We start from the raw sequence: 21,037 nt of genomic DNA, 5'->3' as shown, positions 1-21,037 counted from the left end.
CCATGCTGCCAGGCACAGGTAGGGGCAAGGGCAAGAAGACATCCTGGGAATCTCCATGTTGGGTGGACCCAGTTTCTAGTGGCCTGCATTTGCACGTCAAAGGTTGCCAGCCCAGTTCTAAGAGCCAGGGCTTTCCTGTTAGACAAGAAACTTTTCTGGAGCTGCTTTAAAAGGGACGAAAACTTTCCAAGGACCTCTTTTCCTCTCTATCTGCCTAAAATAATTTCTTAATAACACCTACAGCAGTCACAGCACACCTGGGTCAATGTGAGTAATTTTAGAGACAGAGTGAGTGCATAATTGGGTCAGATTGTCAGAGGAAAGAAGGCCGGTTGATAGGTTGAGGCCACTGAGACTTCTCTGATCAACATGGAGAAACGGTGGAAAGTGAGGCGACTTGGGGAGGAAAAACTTTCCCAGGGAATGGAGCATTTTGGAAGTTTGATGATAGGGAGAGTTTTCATACATTTATATTTCACCTAATAAAATGGCACTTTCCTGAGTTTTGTGGGCAAAGCGTGATGTTAAATCTTTTAACATCTTCTTTCCACTAAGTGAATAGGAGGAAAAGGAAATTTCTTCTTTTTCTTCTTATTTCATTTATTTCCCTTTTGTAGCCCTAGAAGCACATGACATAATGCTCAACAAAAAGATGCAGTGGTTTTGAGAAAACATTGTGATAACCGAAATGAGTGACTGAGGCAAGAGGCTCAATGAATCAAGGTTTATTAGGCCAGCTTTAGGGCGTTTCTGGGAAAAACTCGCGCCACAGACACATCTGTGCCTGCTTGCCTGCCTGCCCGCTCGCCCGCCCTCCCTCCCTCCCTCCCTCCCTTCCTTCCTCCCTCACTTCCTTCCTTCCTTCCTTCTCTCTCTCTCTCTCTTGCCGAGGCTGGACTGCAGTGGTGGTATCTCAGCTCACTGCAGCCTTCATCTCCTGGGCTCAAGCGATCCTCCAGCCTCAGCCTCCTGAGTAGCTGGGACTACGGGCACATGGGACCAAGCCTTACTAGTTTTCTTGTGTATTTTCTGTAGAGACAGGGTCTTGCCATATGCCCAGGCTGGTCTTAAACTCCTGGACTCAAGTGATCCACTGCCCTCAGCCTCCCAAAGTGCTGGGATTACAGGCGTGAGCCACCATACTCAGCCTTGCGGCTGTTTTTCTGAAGAGATATTTAGGAGGTTTAGTATTTACACATTTCCTTAAAGGGGGAAGGAGGCTAGACACAGGGGCTCATGCCCGTAATCCTAGTACTTTCGGAGGCTGAGGCAGGAGGATCACTTGAGACCAGGAGTTTGAGACCAGCCTGGGTAACAGCAAAATCCAGCCTTGCCTGCCTCCCCCTCAGCCCCCACCCTGCCACCATTTCTACAAAAAATGAAAAAAATTGCCAGATGTGGTGGTGCATGCCTGTGATCCCAGCTACTCGGGAGGCTGAGGTGGGAGGATCACTTGAGTCGCAAAAGTCAAGGCTGTAATGAGCTATGATCATGCCACTGCTCTCCATCCTGAAAAGGGGGAAGGCATGTAGGGAGAGGGGCGGGTAGGTAGTAAGAGGAATGGTTACATTCTCGTGAGACTTTAGTCAATGCCCAGAAATCTACATTTTACATAAGACAAGGTGAATAATAGAATTAAAAAAAGGAAGTAAAGGAAGACTCAATTATGCAGAGGTCTTTGGGTAAGTGGAGGTATGATTGATCTTGTCTTTGTTCTGTACCTGGGAAAATAAGCTTGTAATGACATTATTGGTGTGGAATCAAACAGACTTCAGGTTTAGGAGCTGGACTTAGACTGCAGACTAAAGTGTAACTGGCATGTCCATGCTTATGGGAGGCCAGCAAAGAATTTACTTCAAAAGATCTGTAGGAGCAGTCTTGGAAGATGCCTGAGGTCTTTTGCCTTTCTGTGGGGGTCTGGGTAATGCGTGCCAGTAACAGCTATTCATTTGGAAAAGGATGTTGCATGACTCAACCTCTATGCTTAACCTCTTTGACATAAGGGGCTTGGGAGTCCTGAGATATTTAAATTTTCCTTTATGTTGACAGTCCAACTGGGTAGTAGCTGGAGCTCAGGCAGCAGTTCGAGGCTTACACATCACACTCTTCTTTTTAGGTGAAGGCATACAGACATTATAAATTATTAAGGTTTAATGTAATAAACTCAAAACGAGTGGTGGTAATGATAAAGCAGGAATGAAGAACACATCCACATAATCTATAAAGGTTCATTCCAACTTTAGTGTTTGAGTAATTTCTTTCCTAATCATTTAATAGATTTCACAGTTAGTTTTATCTTTCTTTACGCATTGAACCTTCCAGTGGACACAGGAAGAAAAGCCAAAAGGAGGAAGAAAGATGAAAAAGGAGGAAGCTTGGGAAATTCACACACTCTATTAAAGGATCCGGAACTGATTTACCTTGGCAAACTTCCTGCCTGTTTTGTTCATTGCAGTCTATTCAGACCCCTCTCAAAGGCTCCATTTTGGTCAAATCTAGGATCTTTCTCATGCTAATCTTTCTGGATTCAGCATTCCTTTCAATATCAATCATAACCTCCATCCCCAGATGATCCCTTCTGTAGGCTTCAAGTCCCAGGGCTTTCAGCCTCTTCCACCCTGGTGACTTGTACTCCATCTGTCTTGAATTTTTTCTTTTAACTATGGGCTCTTATTTGATTTAGTTCTTGGCACCCTGTGTTGCTGTCCCTAGTGTGAAAGGAAAATATCTTGGGCCCCCAACATCATCACTAAGCTAAGAGGAAAACTCAAGCTGGAAACTGCTTAGGGCAAACCTGCCTCCCAGTCTATTCAAAGTTATTCCTCTGCTCACTGTGATAAATGCAAATCTGATGGCCTCCTTTGGAAAGGCTGATCAGCAACTCAGAAGAATGCAACAGCTTGTCTCTCACCTATCTGTGACTTGGAAGCCCCCTCTCCACTTTGAGCCTTCCTGCCTTTGCTTCAAGTTGTTCCACCTTTTGGACCTAACCAATGCACTTCTTACATGTATATACATTATATATATATGATATATAAATATGTGTACACACACACACACACACACATATATACACATATATATATTTCGTTTTTTTCGAGACAGAGTTTTGTTCTTGTTGCCCAGGCTGAGTGCAATGGCGTGATCTTGGCTCACTGCAACCTGCACCCCCTGGGTTCAAGCGATTCTCCTGCCTCAGCCTCTTGAGTAGCTGGGATTACAGGCATGTGCCACCACGCCCGGCTAATTTTGTGTTTTTAGTAGAGACAGGGTTTCTCCATGTTGATCAGGCTGGTCCCGAACTCCCAACCTCAGGTAATCCACCCACCTCAGCCTCCCAAAGTGCTGGGATTACAGGCGTGAGCCACCGCGCCTGGCCCTTCTTACATATTTTAATTGATGTCTCATGTCTCTGTAAAAGGTATAAAACTGGCTGGGCGCAGTGGCTCAAGCCTGTAATCCCAGCACTTTGGGAGGCTGAGGTGGGCAGATCACCTGAGGTTAGGAGTTTGAGACTAGCCTGGCCAACATGGCGAAACCTGTCTCTACTAAAAATACGAAAATTAACTGGGCATTGGTGGCGTGCGCCTGTAATCCCAGCTACTAGGGAGGTTGGGACAGGAGAATTGCTTGAACCGGGGAGGCAGAGATTGCAGTGAGCCGAGATCACACCACTGCACTCCAGCCTGGGCGACAGAGCAAGTCTCCTACTCAAAAAAAAAAAAAAAAAAAAAAAATAATAATAATAATAATAATAATAAATTAAAAAATAAAATCTATAAAACCAAGCTGTGCCCTGACCACCTTAGGCACATGTCGTCAAGACTTCCTAAGGCTGTGTCAGGGGTGCGTGTCCTCAACCTTGGCAAAATAAACTTTCTAAATTAACTGAGACCTGTCTCAAATTTTCAGAGTTTTCTCTAGAGGCTCTCTCGGGAAGTTCCCTAGCCTCAAATATCTTCAACGGCTACTCTGTAGTATGTTGAGCACCCATCTTTCTAGCCTTGATCTAACTCTGGATCCCCACTCAGTTTCCTCTTGCTAGCAGGTCTCCCCCACTCACATTACTGACATTATTTACAACTTGAACATGCTTGAAATTAAATTACCACTTGGCCAGATGCGGCGGCTCACGCCTGTAATCCCAGCACTTTGGGAGGTGAGGGGGGTGGCTCGCTTGAGCCCAAGTGTTCCAGATGAGCCTGGGTTACATAGCGAGACCCCATCTCTACAAAAATATTTTTTAAAATTAGCTGGATGTGGTGGTGGTGTGTGCTTGTAGTCCCAGCTACTCGGGAGGCTGAGGTGGAAGAATCACTTGATCTCAGGAGTTTAAGACTGCAGTGAGCTACGATTACACCACTGCACTCTAGTTGGAGTAACAGAGCAAGAACCTCTCAAAAAAAAAAAAAAAAAAAAAGCCAGGCGTAATGGCTCATGCCTATAATCCCACCACTCACCAGTTTGGACAGGAGCAATGTTTGACGCCTGGAGTTTGAGACCAGCTTGGGCAATATAGCAAGACCCCATCTCTAAATTAAAAAAAAAAATTAAAGATTAAAAAAATGATAAAAGTAAGTAAAATAAATTATTACTCAATGTACTCTTGCTGTTCTTACACTATTTTGAGAATTCATGGACAGTTGATTGAACCACATGAACTTGGTTGAATTTAATTTTTTAAAAATGATTAGGCTCTTCTCCTCTCTCATTTAGGGGTTAACACACCTTTATCTAATTATATTGGTCAAAATTAAATAATGAGATTCAGAAAATATGATCAAGTATAGAGTTTATTTGAACCTAAATCTTGAGAATGGCCACCCAGGAGCACAGATTCAAGTTGCCCTGAATATATACTCTGATTAGCAGCAGTTACAGGTGGGTTTTTAAAGGAAAAAAGAAGAGGCAGTTCCTAAATTGTTTACCAATAATTTACATTGAAATAACAAGCTATTCATTGGCTGTACGTTGTTTTTTGTGCATGAAGATAATGGGTGAGGCAGCTAGGCAGGAACAAAGTGATCTTATTTTTCTTATTTTTTTAGAGGCAGGGTCTTGCTCTGTCACTCAGGCTGGAATGCAGTATTGTAGTCTTGGCTCACTGAAGTCTCAGCTCACTGCAGCCTCCACCTCCTGGGCTCAAGTGATCCTCCTGTCTTAGCCTCCTGAGTAGCTGGGACCAGAGGTGTGCTTCACCATGCCTGGCTAATTTTTTGTATATTTTTTGGAGACAAGTTTTCATCATGTTGCCCAGGCCAGTCTCCAACTCCTAGATTCTAGAGGGATTCTCTACCTTGGCCTCTGAAAATACTGGGATTTTTGTTATTGGGCAGCTAACATTTGGAGGTCTAGATCAGACATTTATCGGCCCACAGTTATGGGGTAGATGGGTCAGATAGTTTGGCAATCCCAATTCACCCTTAGTTGGAAGCATCTGACTGTCTAACTCATACATCAGTGTTAGTAACTCATAACAATTTAAAGACCTTCTCTTTTCAAACATGTGCTCATTTTAACCTAGATATAACAGCATAAAGAGTCTAACAGTAAAAAGTCTAGGCTGTGAACAGTTATCACTAACAAGATGGACACATTTGGAAAACCACTGAAACTCTTTGGCTCTCAGTTCGCTATCCATAAAGTGGCAGGGTTAGAGTACATGAAGTCAAAATTTCTTCTAGCTAAAGTATGTTTGGTATCTATGACTCTATAAAGAAAGCCTTGGTATAAGGCATCAAAGGCAAGTGAGTAGGGTTCTCCCAACCCACCCAAGTGCAAGGCTAAGAATACATGCCCTATGGGATGACCCAGGCTGGGAGGCACGAAAGAGCAGAAGATCAATAGACTTGAATTCAAACTTTACCTAGAAGATAAATCAACAGAGACAACTTATTGATGAAGGTCAGGCAATAGAATGTTCTAGAGTGGGGAAACCTTACATAAGAGACCTAAAGTTCAAGCCTCAGCTTAGCCATTGACTAGTAGGATGGCCTTGGACAGGCCACTTAACTCTTCTGAGCCACAGTTTCCCCAATGGGCGTATTACTATATGGTATTACAGGCAGGAACCATGGTCAAAGTGACTTTAAACAAGTGCCCCCAGGGTAAGGGTGGTATGGTATGTCACTAAAGTCCTCTACTTGAGTCTTTCTGGGTCTGATCACTTTTGCATACACCACAAAGCTTAGACTGCTCAGAGCTAGTTTTCTTCTCCCATTATATAGCACTGAGTTCATACATTTGTCCTTAGGTCAAAATAGCTTTGTTTCTTAACACTTTTCTTCCCAGCCAACCTGGTTCCTCCCCCCTCCCCCTTCTACCCAGTAAATAACGGAAATTTGACTGTGGCCAAATCTCTTTCCTCGTTGCTGTGCCTCTTTTTTCATAATAACTCACATACATTGGCTAATTCAGCTACTGAGGCCTGGCCTCTTTGCCTGCCCTGTAGCTTGTGTCTTGTCTCCTGGTATAAAAGAGAGACTCAGAGATTCTTTTGCTTATCTGAATGTCATTGCATGGTCTGGGGCTTTGGGTAAGTGTACAAAGATTCAGGTTTAGCAATCTTTTTATTATTCAGACATTTTCATGGAAAGGCAGTACCTCTTTCTCTTGGAAAGACTAGAGAAGTTTCTTAAATTCACACTCAGTGTCTATATCTAAAGAATGGGGAAAGTAGGAAGCTGTTTTCTCAAACGTCTTTTTCTAGCCTTTTTCTTTCCATTTTTGCTCTATTATGAGAAGGAAATCTCCTTCTAAATTATAAATGCCTGTTCGCATGGAACTTCTGAGCTCTAGCTGTTTTATAATTTATTGAGTGTGTTTGTGCCTATTTTTTCTTTTTTATTGATATACAATATTTATACATATTTATGGATTACATGTGATATTTTGTTACATGCATAGAATGTGTGAGGATCAAGTCAGGGTATTTAGGGCGTCCACCACTTCCAGTATTTATCATTTCTATGTGGTGGGAACATTTCAAGTCCTCTCTTATAGCTATTTTGAAATATATAATGCAACGTTATTAACTATAGTCACTCTACTCTGCTATTGAATATAAGACTCATTCTTTCTAGGCCAGGCGTGATTGCTCATGCCTGTAATCTCAGCACTTTGGGAGACTGAGGTGGGAGAATCACTTGAGCCCAGGAGATCAAGACTAGCCTCAACATAGTGGGACCTCATCTCAACAAAAATTTTTTTAAAACTTAGCTGTGCATGGTGGTACATGCTTGTAGTCCCAGTTACCTGGGAGGCTGAGGCAGGAGGATAGCTTGAGACTGAGAATTCGAGGCTGCAGTGAGCCGTGATTATGTAACTGCACTTCAGCCTGGGTAACAGAGTGAGACCTTGGTCTCAAAAAAAAACAAAGAAAAAAAAGAGAACTTTTCCTCCTGTCTAACTGTATGTTTGTGTGTTTGTATCCATTGACCAATCTTTCTTCATCCTCCCAACACACACACCCTTCCCAGCCACTGGTATCTATCATTTTACTCTCTACCTCCATGAGATCAACTTTTTTAGCTTCCACATATGAGTGAGAATGTGTGATATTTGTCTTTCTGTGCCTGGCTTATTTCACTTAACATAATTACCTTCGGTTCCATCCATATTGCTGCAAATGACATGATTTCATTCTTTTTTATGGCCAAATGATATTCCATTGTGTACATATACCACATTGTCTTCATCCATTTGTCCACTGATGGACACTTAGGTTGATTCCATATCTTTGCTATTGTGGATAGTGCTACAATAAACATGCAAGTACAGGTATTCCTTATATATACTGATTTCTTTTCCTTTGGATAAGTACCTAATAGTGGGAATGTGGGAGCATATGGTAGTTCTATTTCTAGTTTTTAAAGAAATCTTCATACTATTTTCCACAGTGGCTATACTAATTTACATTTCCACCAACAGTATATGTGTTCCCTTTTCTCCACCTCCTCACCAGCATCTGTTATTTTTGTTTTTTAAATAATGGCCATTCTAACTGGCATGAGATGATATTTCATTGCAGTTTTTTCCTTCATTTTCATTGTGGTTTTGATTTGCATTTCCCCAATGCAAGTTAGTGATGTTGTGTGTTTTTTAATATATCTATTGGTCATTTGTATGTCTTTTGAGAATGTCTATTCATGTCCTTTGCTCATTTTTAATGAGATTATTTGATTTGTTACTGTTAAGTTGTTTGAGTGAGTTCCTTGTTATTCTGAATATTAGTCCCTTCTTGGATAAATAGTTTGCTGATATTTTCTCCCACTCAACAGGTTGTATCTTCTCTTTTTCTTTTACTTATTTATTTTTTTGAGATGAGGGTCTTGCTATGTTGCCCAGGCTCGTCTTGAACTCCTGGGCTCAAGCAATCCTCTCACCTTGGCCTCCCAAAGTGCTGGGATTACAGGCATGAGCCACCATGCCTGGCCTTCAACAGGTTGTATCTTCACTCTGTTGATTGTTTTCTTTGCTGTGTGCACATTTTCTTATATTGATACTGTATGGGCCAAGGGGAACTTCCCCTTGGAAGGTTCACTGGAAAATCAAGTCACAAAAGGCAGATTAATTGGAGAAAAGGCATACGGATTTTATTAACATGTACACAAGGAAAGTGATTACCCATTCCCCATTGGGGTTCAGAAGATCATGTCCCATCCTGGCAAAACATATTATGTGGCAAGTTGGGGCACAGAGAAGAGGAGTTCTGATGAGGGAATTACTAGGGAGAATAAATGTATCTGGGAAGAGAGATCAGTTTGTAAATAGTTATCTTTGGCACTGGAATGATCTGACAGATAGACATTATCTTTTTATTTTATTTTATTTTATTTTATTTTATTTTATTTTATTTTATTTTATTTTTGTAGAGACAGGGTCTCACTATGTTGCCCAGGCTGGTCTCAAACTCCTGGGCTAAAGTGATCCTCCCATCCTGGCCTCCCAAAGTACTGTGACATTATCTTGTGACATGGTCTGTTTAGGTGTGGTTATATTCTTGGTCTTACAGGGCGGGGAAGAAAAAAACAATTCTACTTCTTGGTGGGTCTGGATCTTAGGCAGATAAAGGAACTTTAGCTTCATCTTATGCTTTGGGTGAGACAGTGAGGTTGGGAGGTGGGGAAAAATCAGAGAGACCTTGAGGCTTCTTTAGTTCAGTATATCAAAGCACCATATTTTGAGGTATCAGATTCTGAGCTCCAACAGTACAAATACTGAGTTGTCTATATGTGGAGCAGGCAGTAATACACCCATTGGGGAAACTATGGCTCAGAAGATTTAAGTGGCCTGTCCAAGGCCATCCTACTAGTCAATGGCTAAGCTGAGGCTTGAACTTTAGGTCTCTTACGTAAGGTTTCCCCAGTCTAGAACATTCTATTGCCTGACCTTCATCAATAAGTTGTCTCTGATGATTTATCATCTAGGTAAATTTTGAATTCAAGTCTATTGATCTTCTGCTCCTTCGTGCCTCCCAGCCTGGGTCATCCCATAGGGCATGTATTCTTAGCCTTGCACTTGGATGGGTTGGGAGAACCTTACTCACTTGCCTTTTATGCCTTATACCAAGGCTTTCTTTATAGAGTCATAGATACCAAACATACTTTAGCTAGAAAAAATTTTGACTTTGTGTACTCTAACCCTGCCACTTTATGGATAGGGAACTGAGAGCCAAAGAGTTTCAGTGGTTTTCCAAATGTGTCCATCTTGTTAGTGATAACTGTTCACAGCCTAGACTTTTTACTGTTAGACTCTTTATGCTGTTATATCTAGGTTAAAATGAGCACATGTTTGAAAAGAGAAGGTCTTTAAATTGTTATGAGTTACTAACACTGATGTATGAGTTAGACAGTCAGATGCTTCCAACTAAGGGTGAATTGGGATTGCCAAACTATCTGACCCATCTACCCCATAACTGTGGGCCGATAAATGTCTGATCTAGACCTCTAAATGTTAGCTGCCCAATAATGAAGACTACACCATGTGTTTTTGAAGATTGTTTCAGCTTTTCTCATTTCTGTGTCTTTCTCTGTAACGAAGTGCTATCCATTGTACATGAAGATGGTGGATATACTTTATTTATTTATTTCTCTCTCCTAATACTCATTTCTGTTAAGCCCTTGCATGTTGTATGAGATATTAGGGTGGAGGGGCAGTCTGTGACTAAAGAAATGTATTAGTCACGGTAAATATATATATATATATATATATATATTTACACACAAACATATGTGTGTATATATACACATATATGTGTATATATATGTGTGTGTGTGTATATATATATACGTATATATAAAGGGGAGTTTATTAAGTATTAACTCCCACGATCACAAGGTCCCGCAATAGGCTGTCTGCAAGCTGAGGAGCTAGGAGAGCCAGTTTGAGTCCCAAAACTGAAGAACTTGGAGTCTGATGTTCGGGGGCAGGAAGCATCCAGCATAGGAGAAAGGTGTAGGCTGGGAGGCTAAGCCAGTCTTGCCTTTTCATGTTTGTCTGCCTGCTTATATTTGCTGGCAGCTGATTGGATGGTACCCACCCAGATTAAGAGTGGATCTGTCGGCCAGGCGCGGTGGCTCACGCTTGTAATCCCAGCACTTCGGGTGGCCGAGGCGGGCGGATCACGAGGTCAGGAGATCGAGACCACGGTGAAACCCTGTCTCTACTAAAAATGCAAAAATTAGCTGGGCGTGGTGGCGGGCGCCTGTAGTCCCAGCTACTCGGAGAGGCTGAGGCAGGAGAATGGTGTGAACCTGGGAGGCAGAGCTTGCAGTGAGCTGAGATTGCCCCACTGCACTCCAGCCTGGGCGATAGAGCGAGACTCCGTCTCAAAACAAAAACAAAAAAAAAGAGTGGATCTGCCTTCCCCAGCTCAGTGACCCAAATGTTAATCTCCTTTGGCAACACCCTCACAGACACACCCAGGATCAATACTTTGCATCCTTCAATCCAATCAAGTTGACACTCAATATTAATCATCACCAAAAGCATCTAAACGAATTGGCTTGTTTGAAGATCCAACTCAGTTCCAGTAACATCCTGAAGACCATCAGGAAATGAAGTTAATCTAGCGTTGGGAGCCTAAGATGAGAGACAAGCCTAAGCTTCTAAAGTTTCCAGAAGGCAGGAGTGAATTGGGGGTAAAAAGTGCTGGGTTTTCCGTTAGATCAATTGGTTTTCGATTCTCTCTGACCAAGATCCCCTTCGCGTTTCCATCAGGCCTGCTTCAAGCTCAGATGAGCATCAAGCTATTGTAAGGCATTTTGAGGCCCTTCCAATCACACATATTTTTACTGACAGCTTTCTCTGACCTTGTAATGTGCCTATTTTACAACAGAGTGCCTGACTCAGTCTCTGTTGCTCTCTTGAGCCTCATTCACTAAGTGGCAACTAATCTTAGGCTTGGAGGATAGCTGTGCTGACATTCTACCTGGTCGTCTCTCTAGTGATTTAGAAGTCTGCACAGATGGGACAGGGAGAGAGCTCTCTTAATTAGCATAGGAGATGTAGGAATTCAAGCAGAACCTGTATAAAATGCTGGAATCCCCAGCTTTATGTGATGAAGGAGAGAATCTCTTCAGTTTTCAAGATTTTTTAATTGGAAGTTTTTAAACACAAAAATCACATAAAACTTGATTCTTGAAACATAGCATCTTCACATACAGACTTAAACTGCCAGGTAAATATTTGTCATTCACTGGTTTTCACCAGAAGATGAATTTGTATCATAAAAAGTTATCAACATGGGCCGGGTACAGTGGTTTATGCCTGTAACCCTAGCAGACTTTGAGACCAGCCTGGGCAACATAGCATAACCCTATCTCTAAAAAAACAGTTAAAAAAAAAAAACACTCACACACACAAAAAACAAAAAAAACAGTTATTAACAGGTCAGATGCTGTGCAAGGAGAGAAGTATAAAAATATCATGATCCCTGATATTTCAGTTGCATTTGTTCTGCATGTGACTTAATAAAAATTATGGAGGAGTTTCATTGGTGAGAATTGCACTTTTTGTTAGCAGTGGCAAATCCTAACAGGTCTCTAGCAACCAATTCTTGCCTCCTCAGAGGAAAGAATTTGGCTGAGGGGCATAAGGGAGAGTGAGAGTGAGAGACTGAGGCAAGCTTTAGAACAGGAGTGAAAGTTTATTAAAAAGTTTCAGAGCAGTAATGAAAGGATGTAAACTTGGAAGAGGGCCAAGGGAGCAACTTGAGAAAACCAAGTGGCCTATCAGACCTTTGACTGATAGTCGAAGGGTCTTCTGCACCGGCATGGTTCTGGGTTTGTGTCTCTCCTCCCTTGATCTTTTCCTTGGGGTGGGCTCTCCTCACCCACAGTGGCCTTTCAGCACTTGGAGGGGCTGCATGCATATGTGTTTAGTAGAGTTGTATGAATGCTCATTTGAGGATTTTTGTGGAGTCGACTGTTCCTCAAGGAAGGTCATATACCAGCTAAACTCTGCCATTTTGCCTCTTAGTGCACATGCTTGAGCCCACTCTCCAATGCCTGGGATCTTATTGGGAAGCTGCTGATCACCAGCTTCAGGTGTTTTCTATCTATTGGGATACTGCCTTTCCTTGGTACTGACTGCAACAAATTATTGTATGATTATTTCTTTCATTTATTGAAGTCATAAAACTGCTCTTTTTTAAGTTTCTTTCTTTCTTTTCTTCCTTTCCTTTTCTTTCTTTCTTTCTTTCTTTCTTTCCTTCTTTCTTTCTCAAATTCTCAATTATTTATTTATTTTTAGAGTCTCACTCTGTCGCCCCAGCTGGAGTGCAGCGGTGTGACCCTCAGCTTACTGCAGCCTCCGCTTCCCGGGTTCAAGGAATTCTCCTGCTTCAGCCTCCTGAGTAGCTGGGATTACAGGCACATGCCACCATACCTGGTTAATTTTTGTATTTTTAGTAGAGACGGGGTTTCGCCATGTTGGCCAGCCTGGTCTCAAACTCCTGATCTCAAGTGATCCACCCGCCTCGGCCTCCGGAATTATTATTTTAGAGAGACAGTTTAACAACTGCCCGACCATCACTTGACAGTTGCCTGACATCCCTGGGGTAGGAAGGAGCCCTCTCCTGCCCTGCTCATGTCTGCCTAGCTACCTCCTCCAACATTTTCAAATATGGAAGGAAAGAATTCCTTTGTTAAGGTTTTGCCTTTGACAGTAGGCTGTAGAAAACGCTGTGTCAATCACTAAGCCAGATATTTTGTCTCTGGAAAGATTAGAATAAGGTGTCCTGATAAATTCAAGAGAGAATCAGAACTTAGGAAGGCCCAGTTCCACAGCTGAACATACTTGTGAGGGGTGCTATAAGAGAAAATGCTTGGATTGGTTTTAACGTTGCATATAAGACAACTTCCTTAGGCAGAGTATTAGTTGAAAGAGAGGCTGGCCAGACGTGAGGGTCATGGCAGTAATCCCAGCACTTTGGGAGGTGAGGCAGGTGGATCGCTTGAGCCCAGGAGTTAGACCAGCCTGGGCAACATATCAAGACCTTATCTCTACTGATCAGAAAAAATTTAGCTGGGCATAGTGGTGCATGTCTGTGTTCTCAGCTACTCAGGAGGCTGAGGTGGGAGAACTGCTTGAGTCCAGGAGGTTGAGGCTATATAGTGAGCCATGATTATGCCACTGCACTCCAGCCTGGGTGACAGAGAGAGGTCCTGTCTCAAAAAAAAAAAAGAAAGAGACTATAATTGTAGAAGTCCTGTCGGTCCTGCTGGTATTCTTTTATAAGGAAAGTTGTTTCCCACCCCATTTTCTTTCGGGGGAGTGTCCTGAATTGGATCTCTTTTGTCTCATATGTGTTGTTTTTTTAAATTGGATTTTGCATTTGTTGTTGTTGGTCATTGCTGTGCTCTATCCGAGAAGATTATCCTTATAAGGAAGTAATCTGGTGGGTAATAGTGAATTTCAGTTGTTCTAAGCCCTCACATAGTCTTCTCACTTTCTTCTTGCCATGGGACTGAGAGAGTGCTCCTTGGGACGGAGGTAGGTTGTGCTCTATTTTCACAGATGGCAGCTTCAGGTTAGCTACGAACTAGTAAGAAGTTTTGACAGCACGGAGGCCAGAGTGGGGCTGGGAAGTACTTTGGAGTTTGCTGAAGAAAAACAAAGATTCAAAACAAAGACTCTCCTGATTTAAGCTCAGATGAGCATTTCCTGATGTCAGGTGATCCAGTCTTTTCTAATTTGCTCCCTCACTTTTTGGAAGCATGTGAATTTGCCACTAAGCTAGTGCTGAGCTGTTTGGGAGGAAAATGAGTAGATAATTGATGAAAAAAATTTCACTGTTTTTTTGCATGACGAATCTAGGAATTCATAACACAACTGTTCTTTTTTTTAGTTTTTAGATTTCTTTCTTTCTTTCTCTCTCTTTCTTTCTTTCCTTTTTTCTATTTTTTTTCTTTTTCTTGCAACAGGATCTGGCTCTGTCACTCAGGCTGGAGTGCAGTGTCACGGTCATGGCTCACTGCAGCCTCCTGGGCTCAAGTGATCCTCCCACCTCAGCCTCCTGAGTAGTTGGGACTACAGGCATGTGCCACCACACCTGGCTAATTTTTTAATTTTTTTGTAGAAGCAGAGTCTCACTTTGTTGCCCAGGCTGGTCTCAAACTCCTGAGCTCAAGTGATCTTCCTGCCTCAGCCTCCCAAAGGGTTGATATTACAAGTGTGAGCCATTATGCCTGGCTGACATAGTTGTTCTTGTGAATAGTTACTTAAAAATATTACTCTCAGTTAATTAAAAAAAAAATTCTTAGAGACAGGGTCTTGCCATGTTGCCCAGGCAGGTTTCAAACTCCTGGCCTCAAGTGATTCTCCCCTGTCAACCTCGCAAAGGGCTAGGATTACAGACATGAGCCACTGCACGTGGCAGATTTTTAAAATGTAATTTAAAAACTTTTTTTCCTGTTTCCTGGAAACATTAGAGTCTGAACTAACACCTTTTTGACTGGGATTATTTTTTTCTACCATCTTTTAAGATTTATGCTAAGTTGCTTTGAAAAAAGATATAAATTTTTTTCTTGGTATTTATAAATGCACCAGTGATTTGAGTATCACTTCATATCACATTAATCAATCATACAGAATACTTTGAAGTTCAGTAATAGCTGATGATTATTTATTTGGCTGGGTTTCAAAGCAATAACATCCAATGCTTCAATTGCTTAATTTTTCTAAAGTGAGACGGGGAACCTGGAATGATAAAGTAACATAGGAACCATTGACTTCATCTGGTCTGAGCTCTTACATTTTAGAAACGAGTGCACTAGGCCTGAAGAGAGTCTTAAATGAAGTCAAAGGACACACTTGAGGCAGAGAGAGGAGAGAAAGAGAAGAGAGAGAAAGATTAAAAAGTTAAGCAAAAAAAAGTTCTCCATTGAAGGATTTCTTTAAAATTTTTTTTTAATTTTCTTTTTAGAAAATAGATTTGGGGTCTCGCTATGTTGCCCAGGCTGGTCTTGAACTCCTGGACTGAAGTGATCTGTCTGTCTCAGCCTCCCAAACTGCTGGGATTACAGGTGTGAGCCACTATGACTGGCCTCCATTGAAGGATTTCTTAGGGCTGCTGATATGTTAACAAGTGTTGTAAATCTTCAAGGTGGGGAAAATTTTTTATTTTGGAGAAATTTAATAAGCAGTGTTTCCCAGTTGATTGGCCAAGGATCCCTTTTTTGACAGAGCACTGGGCAAGCCTAGTGTTCATCAGCCATGCTTTAGAATTTGTTCTAATTTAGCTTGACTTGTTCTTTAACCAAAATGTGTATTTTTTTTCAACTTTTATTTTAAGTTCGGGGGTACATATACAGGATGTGCAGGTTTGTTACATAGGTAAATGTGTACCATGGTGGTTTGCTGCACAGATCAACCCATCACATAGGTATTCAGCCCAGCATCCATTAGCTAATGTTCCTGATGCTCCCTTTCCCGCAACCACCCTCCTCTGACAGGCCCCAGTGTGTATTGTTAGCCCCCATGTGTCCATGTGTTCTCATCATTCAGCTCTCACTGAGAACATGTGGTATTTGGTTGTTGCTGCATTAGTTTGCTGAGGATAACAGCTTCCAACTCCATCCATATCCCTACAAAGAATGTGATCTCCTTCCTTCTTATGGGTGCATAGTATTCCATGGTGTATATGGACCACATTTTCTTTATCCAGTCTATCATTGACGGGCATTTAGGGTTGATTCCATGTATTTGCTACTGTGAATAGTGCTGCAATGAACATACGTGTGCATATATCTTTATAATAGAATGATTTCTATTCCTTTGGGTACATACCTAGTAATGGGATTGCTGGGTCAGATGGTATTTCTGCCTCTAGGTCTTTGAGGCATCGCTACACTGTTTTCCACAATGGTTGAACTAATTTACATTCCCACCAACAGTGTAAAAGTGTTCCTTTTTCTCAGCAACTTCGCCAATATCTGTTGTTTTTTGCCATTTTAATAATGGCCATTCTGACTGGCGTGAGATGGTATCTCATTGTGGTTTTGATTTGCATGTCTCTAATAATCTGTGATATTGAGATTTTTTCCCCATATGTTTTTTGGCCACGTGTACATCTTCTTTTGAGAAGTGTCTGTTCATGTTCTTTGTCTACTTTTTAATGGGCTTGTTTGTTTTTTTTCTTGTAAATTTGTTTAAGTTCCTTGTAGACTCTGGATATTAGACCTTTGTCAGATGGATAGATTGCAGAAATTTTCTCCCGTTCTGTAGATTTTCTGTTCACTCTGATGATAGCTTCTTTTGGTGTGCAGAAGTTCTTTAGTTTAATCAGATCCCACTTGTAAATTTTTGCTTTTGTTACAATTGCTTTTGGCATTTCCATCATGAAATCTTTGCCTGTGACTATGTCCTGAATGGTATTGCCTAGATTTTCTTCTAGGGTTTTTATGGTTTTGGGTTTTACATTTAAGTCTTCAATCTATCTTAAGTTAATTTTTGTATAACGTGTAAGGAAGAGGTCCAGTTTCAGGCTTCTGCATATGGCTAGCCAGTTATTCCAGCACCATTTATTGAATAGAGAATTCTTTCCCCATTGCTTGTTTTTGTCAGGTTTGTCAAAGATCAGATGGTTGTAGGTGTGTGGTCTTATTTCTGAGATCTCTTTCCTCTTCCATTGGTCTATGTGTCTGTTCTTGTACCAATACCATGCCGTTTTGGTTACTGTAGCCTTGTAGTATAGTTTGAAGTTGGGTAACATAATGTCTCCAGCTTTGTTCATTTTGCTTAGGATTGTCTTGGCTATTTGGGCTCTTTTTTGGTTCTATATGAATTTTAAAATAGTTTTTTCTAATTCTGTGAAGAATGTCAATGGTAGTTTAATGAGAATAGCATTGAATCCATAAATTACTTTGAGCAATATGGCCATTCTCATGATATTAATTCTTCCTATTCAAGAGCATGGAATGTTTTTCCATTTGTTTGTGTCCTCTCTGATTTCTTTGAGCAGTGATTTTAGGCCTCCTTGAAGAGGTCTTTTCTTCCATCCTTAGCTATATTCCTAGGTATTTTATTCTTTTTGTAGCAATTGTGAATGGGAATTCATTCATGATTTGGCTCTCTATTTGCCTGTTGTTGATGTATAGGAATGCTAGTGATTTTTGCACATTGATTTTGTATCCTGTGACTTTGCTGAAGTTGCTTATCAGCTTAAGAAGGTTTTGGGCTGAGGTGATGGGGTTTTCTAGATAGAGGATTATGTCATCTGCCAAAATGTGTATTTTTACTATGTGAAACAATGTTAACAGCTTTTTTCTTTTTTTTTTTTTTTTTGAGACAAGGCCTGGCTCTATCGCTCAGGCTGGAGGGCAGTGGTGCAATCTTGGCTCACTGCAGCCTCTGCCTCCTGGGCTCAAGCCTCCCACCTCAGCCTCCCAAGTAGCTGGGACCACAGGCGCATACCACCATACCTGGCTAATTTTGGTATTTTTTGTAGAGATGGGGTTTCGCCATGTTGTCCGGGCTGGTCTTGAACTCCAGAGCTCAAGAGATCCACCTGCCTCAGCCTCCCAAAATGCTGAGATTACAAGCGTAAGCCACTGTGCCCGGCCAAGAATGAAATTCTTAAATAATGCGGCTATGCATGGAGGCTTGAACAACAAACCTCTTCTCATTTCTTCTCACTTGTCAAGGCCTGCTCAAATTATGATGGCAATTATTGTGTCTGTTCTAAAGAATGTGTTTCTAGAGTAGTGATTTTATATAAAAAATATATATTCACTGTAAAAAAGCACACCCCAAAAAAGCACACTCAGAGAAAGCATTAATTAAGTTGCAGTCAAAATTACTAGACTGACCAGGATTAAAGATTTTTATTATTCTCCTCCCAGGAGCATGTTAGAGCTGTGAGGACAGAGTTTCACGTTGGTCACCCCCACCTCTATTCCCAGCCCTTAAGTAGTGATTGGCAGAAAGTAGATGCTCAGTCAGTAAATATTTGTGGAATAAAGTAATTCAGATTATTTTATTACCCAGTTATTTTTTAATTGGAAAGACAATACAGATATACATTTAAACATTAAAAATTACACGGTGGAAAGTGATGTTTACTCTCACTTAAGACTTTGGGCTCCCACTCTTAGTTCTCTTCCCCAGAAGCAATCACTAACCAGTTTATACAATGTAGTTCTAGAATGTCCTATGCATATTTAAGCATATATACACATATGTACATATAGTTATCTATGTGTATGTATAGATATGCATATATATTAATATATAGTTTTTATACACTGGTGGAGGCATAGTTTACAGACTGTTCTATGTTTAGATTTTTTTCACTTAATAGCCATCTTATGAATATGTTTTGAGAATTTCCATCTAATAAATGAAAAATTTTATCTCATTGATATTTTACTGTTTTAAAATGATTGAGGTGGACCATCTTTTTCTGTGTTCATAAGCCATTTGTGTTTCCTTTCTATGAACTTCCTCTTTAAGCTTTGTGCCTGTTTTTCTATTGGTTTATGGGTCTTTTATAATTGATTTGTAAGAGGTCTTTATACATGAAAGACATGAACTCATTGTTATATGCATTGAAATATTTTTCCCAGTTGATCATTTGTCTTTTGACTTTGTATGGTATTTTTTTTTCCATGCTGGAAAAAATTAAAATTTTTCCATGCTGGAAAAAAACCCTCAAATGTATTTTGTGTAGTCACATTTGCTAATCTTTTTGGAATTCGGGTTTTGTGTATTTTTTTGTTTGTTTCGAGACAGAATCTCGCTCTGTCACCCAGGCTGGAGTACAGTGGCGTGATCTCAGCTCACTGAAACCTCTGCTTCTTGGGTTCAAGCGATTCTCCTGCCTCAGTCTCCCGAGTAGTTGGGATTACAGGCACCTGCCACCATGACCAGCTAATTTTTGTATTTTTAGTAAAAACAGGGTTTCACCATGTTGGCCAGGCTGGTCTCGAACTCCTGACTTCAGGTGATCTGCCTGCCTCGGCCTCCCAAAATGTTGGGATTACAGGTGTGAGCCACTGCACCTGGTCTTGTATATTGTGTAGAAAAGCCTTCTCAAATCCAAAAAGAAATAAATTATCCCACATTTACCTGGAATAGTTTTATGATTTTCTTTTTATTATTTATTTTATTATTTTTTTTCAAATAGAGATGGGGTCTTGCCATCTTGCCCAGGCTGGTCTCAAACTCCTGAGCTCAAGTGTTCCTCCCACCTTGGGCACCCAAAGTGCTAGGATTACAGGCATGAGCCACTGTAACTGGCCATGATTTTATTTTATATATCCAAATATTTGATTCACTTGCAATTTATTTTGATAAAATGTAGCTTTATTAGATGTCTTCCAGATGGCTAGCCAGTTGGATAAGCCACATGCCTCTGCTGGTTTGAAATGTTGTCTGTTTCACATTCTGACTTTCAATGTATTTATGCATTCATTTTAAAAAATTAACTTTGTTATGAAAAATTTCAAACTTATCAAAGTAGACAAAATAATAAAATGAAGTCCCACCGTACCCATCACTTAGCTTCAAAACTTTCAATGTGATCAGTGTTGTTTCTTCTGTACCCTCCCTCTGTATATGTGTATATATATATATATATTTTTTTTTTTTTTTCTAAGATGGAGTTTCACTTTGTTGTCCAGGCTGGAGTGCAATGGCACGATCTTGGCTCACTGCAACCTCCACCTCCTGGATTCAAATGATTCTCCTGCCTCAGCCTCCCGAGCAGTTGGGATTACAGGTGTCTGCCACCATGCCCTGCTAATTTTTGTATTTTTAGTAGAGACAGGGTTTCACCATGTTGGCCAGGCTGGTCTTGAACTCCTGACCTCAGGTGATCTGCCCACCTCGGCCTCCCAACGTGTTGGGATTACAGGTGTGAGCCACTGCACCCGGGCTCTGCATATTATTTGGAAGGAATCAGACATCATGTCATTTTGAGATATTTCTGCATGTATCTGTTTTAGTTTGGGTTACTCCAGAAGCAGACCCTGAGACAAAGATAGTAATGCAAATATTTATGTGTAAATACCAAATAAATGTTTATTTGTAAATAACAAATAAATGTTTATTTCTAAATACTAAATAAATGTTTATTTGTAAATACTAAATAAATAAACGTTTATTTGTAAATACCAAATAAATGTTTGGCAGAATGAGAGAGGGAAGGGAAACAAATCAATAGGGGTAGCATCAACAATTTTGTCACCACCAACTTTAGCTTAATCCTGCTGCAGAATTCCTGGAGGCCGTGGAGAATACATGTTCCCTGTCTGCAAGGAGCAAGGGAACTGGAATACGTACTCACCAACCCCCAACAGTCATTGGTTGAGGGGCGCTAGGAGCGAGAATGGAGGGGACAGCTGTGTGGATTCCTCAGCACTTCTAGTCCCATGTGCACGTGGAGATCTGGGGCTAGTGAAGGCCTCAGGCAAAAGGGACTCAGGTGCTGGGAGTTGGAAACTGGGCAGGGTATCTAAGGCGATGGTTCAGAACCAAGGGCATGGGATGCAGAGCTGACAACACCTGCTAGAATCTCTTGTTTAAAAGCACTTGT

At 41.1% G+C, this 21,037-nt stretch overlaps 1 protein-coding gene across 5 annotated transcripts in view; it reads left to right on the top strand.

The window, feature by feature from the left end:
• Nucleotides 1–21,037, top strand: part of IPCEF1 (interaction protein for cytohesin exchange factors 1) — a 207,317-nt gene that overhangs the window by 12,816 nt on the left and 173,464 nt on the right. The gene's annotated exons all lie outside the window — the stretch shown is intronic.

Source organism: Symphalangus syndactylus, chromosome 2 (genome assembly GCF_028878055.3).
Source record: "Symphalangus syndactylus isolate Jambi chromosome 2, NHGRI_mSymSyn1-v2.1_pri, whole genome shotgun sequence".
In the NCBI taxonomy this organism is placed as follows: Eukaryota; Metazoa; Chordata; class Mammalia; order Primates; family Hylobatidae; genus Symphalangus; species Symphalangus syndactylus.
The sequence above is the reverse complement of the archived record's forward strand: the minus strand, read 5'-3'. Positions and strand labels throughout refer to the sequence as shown.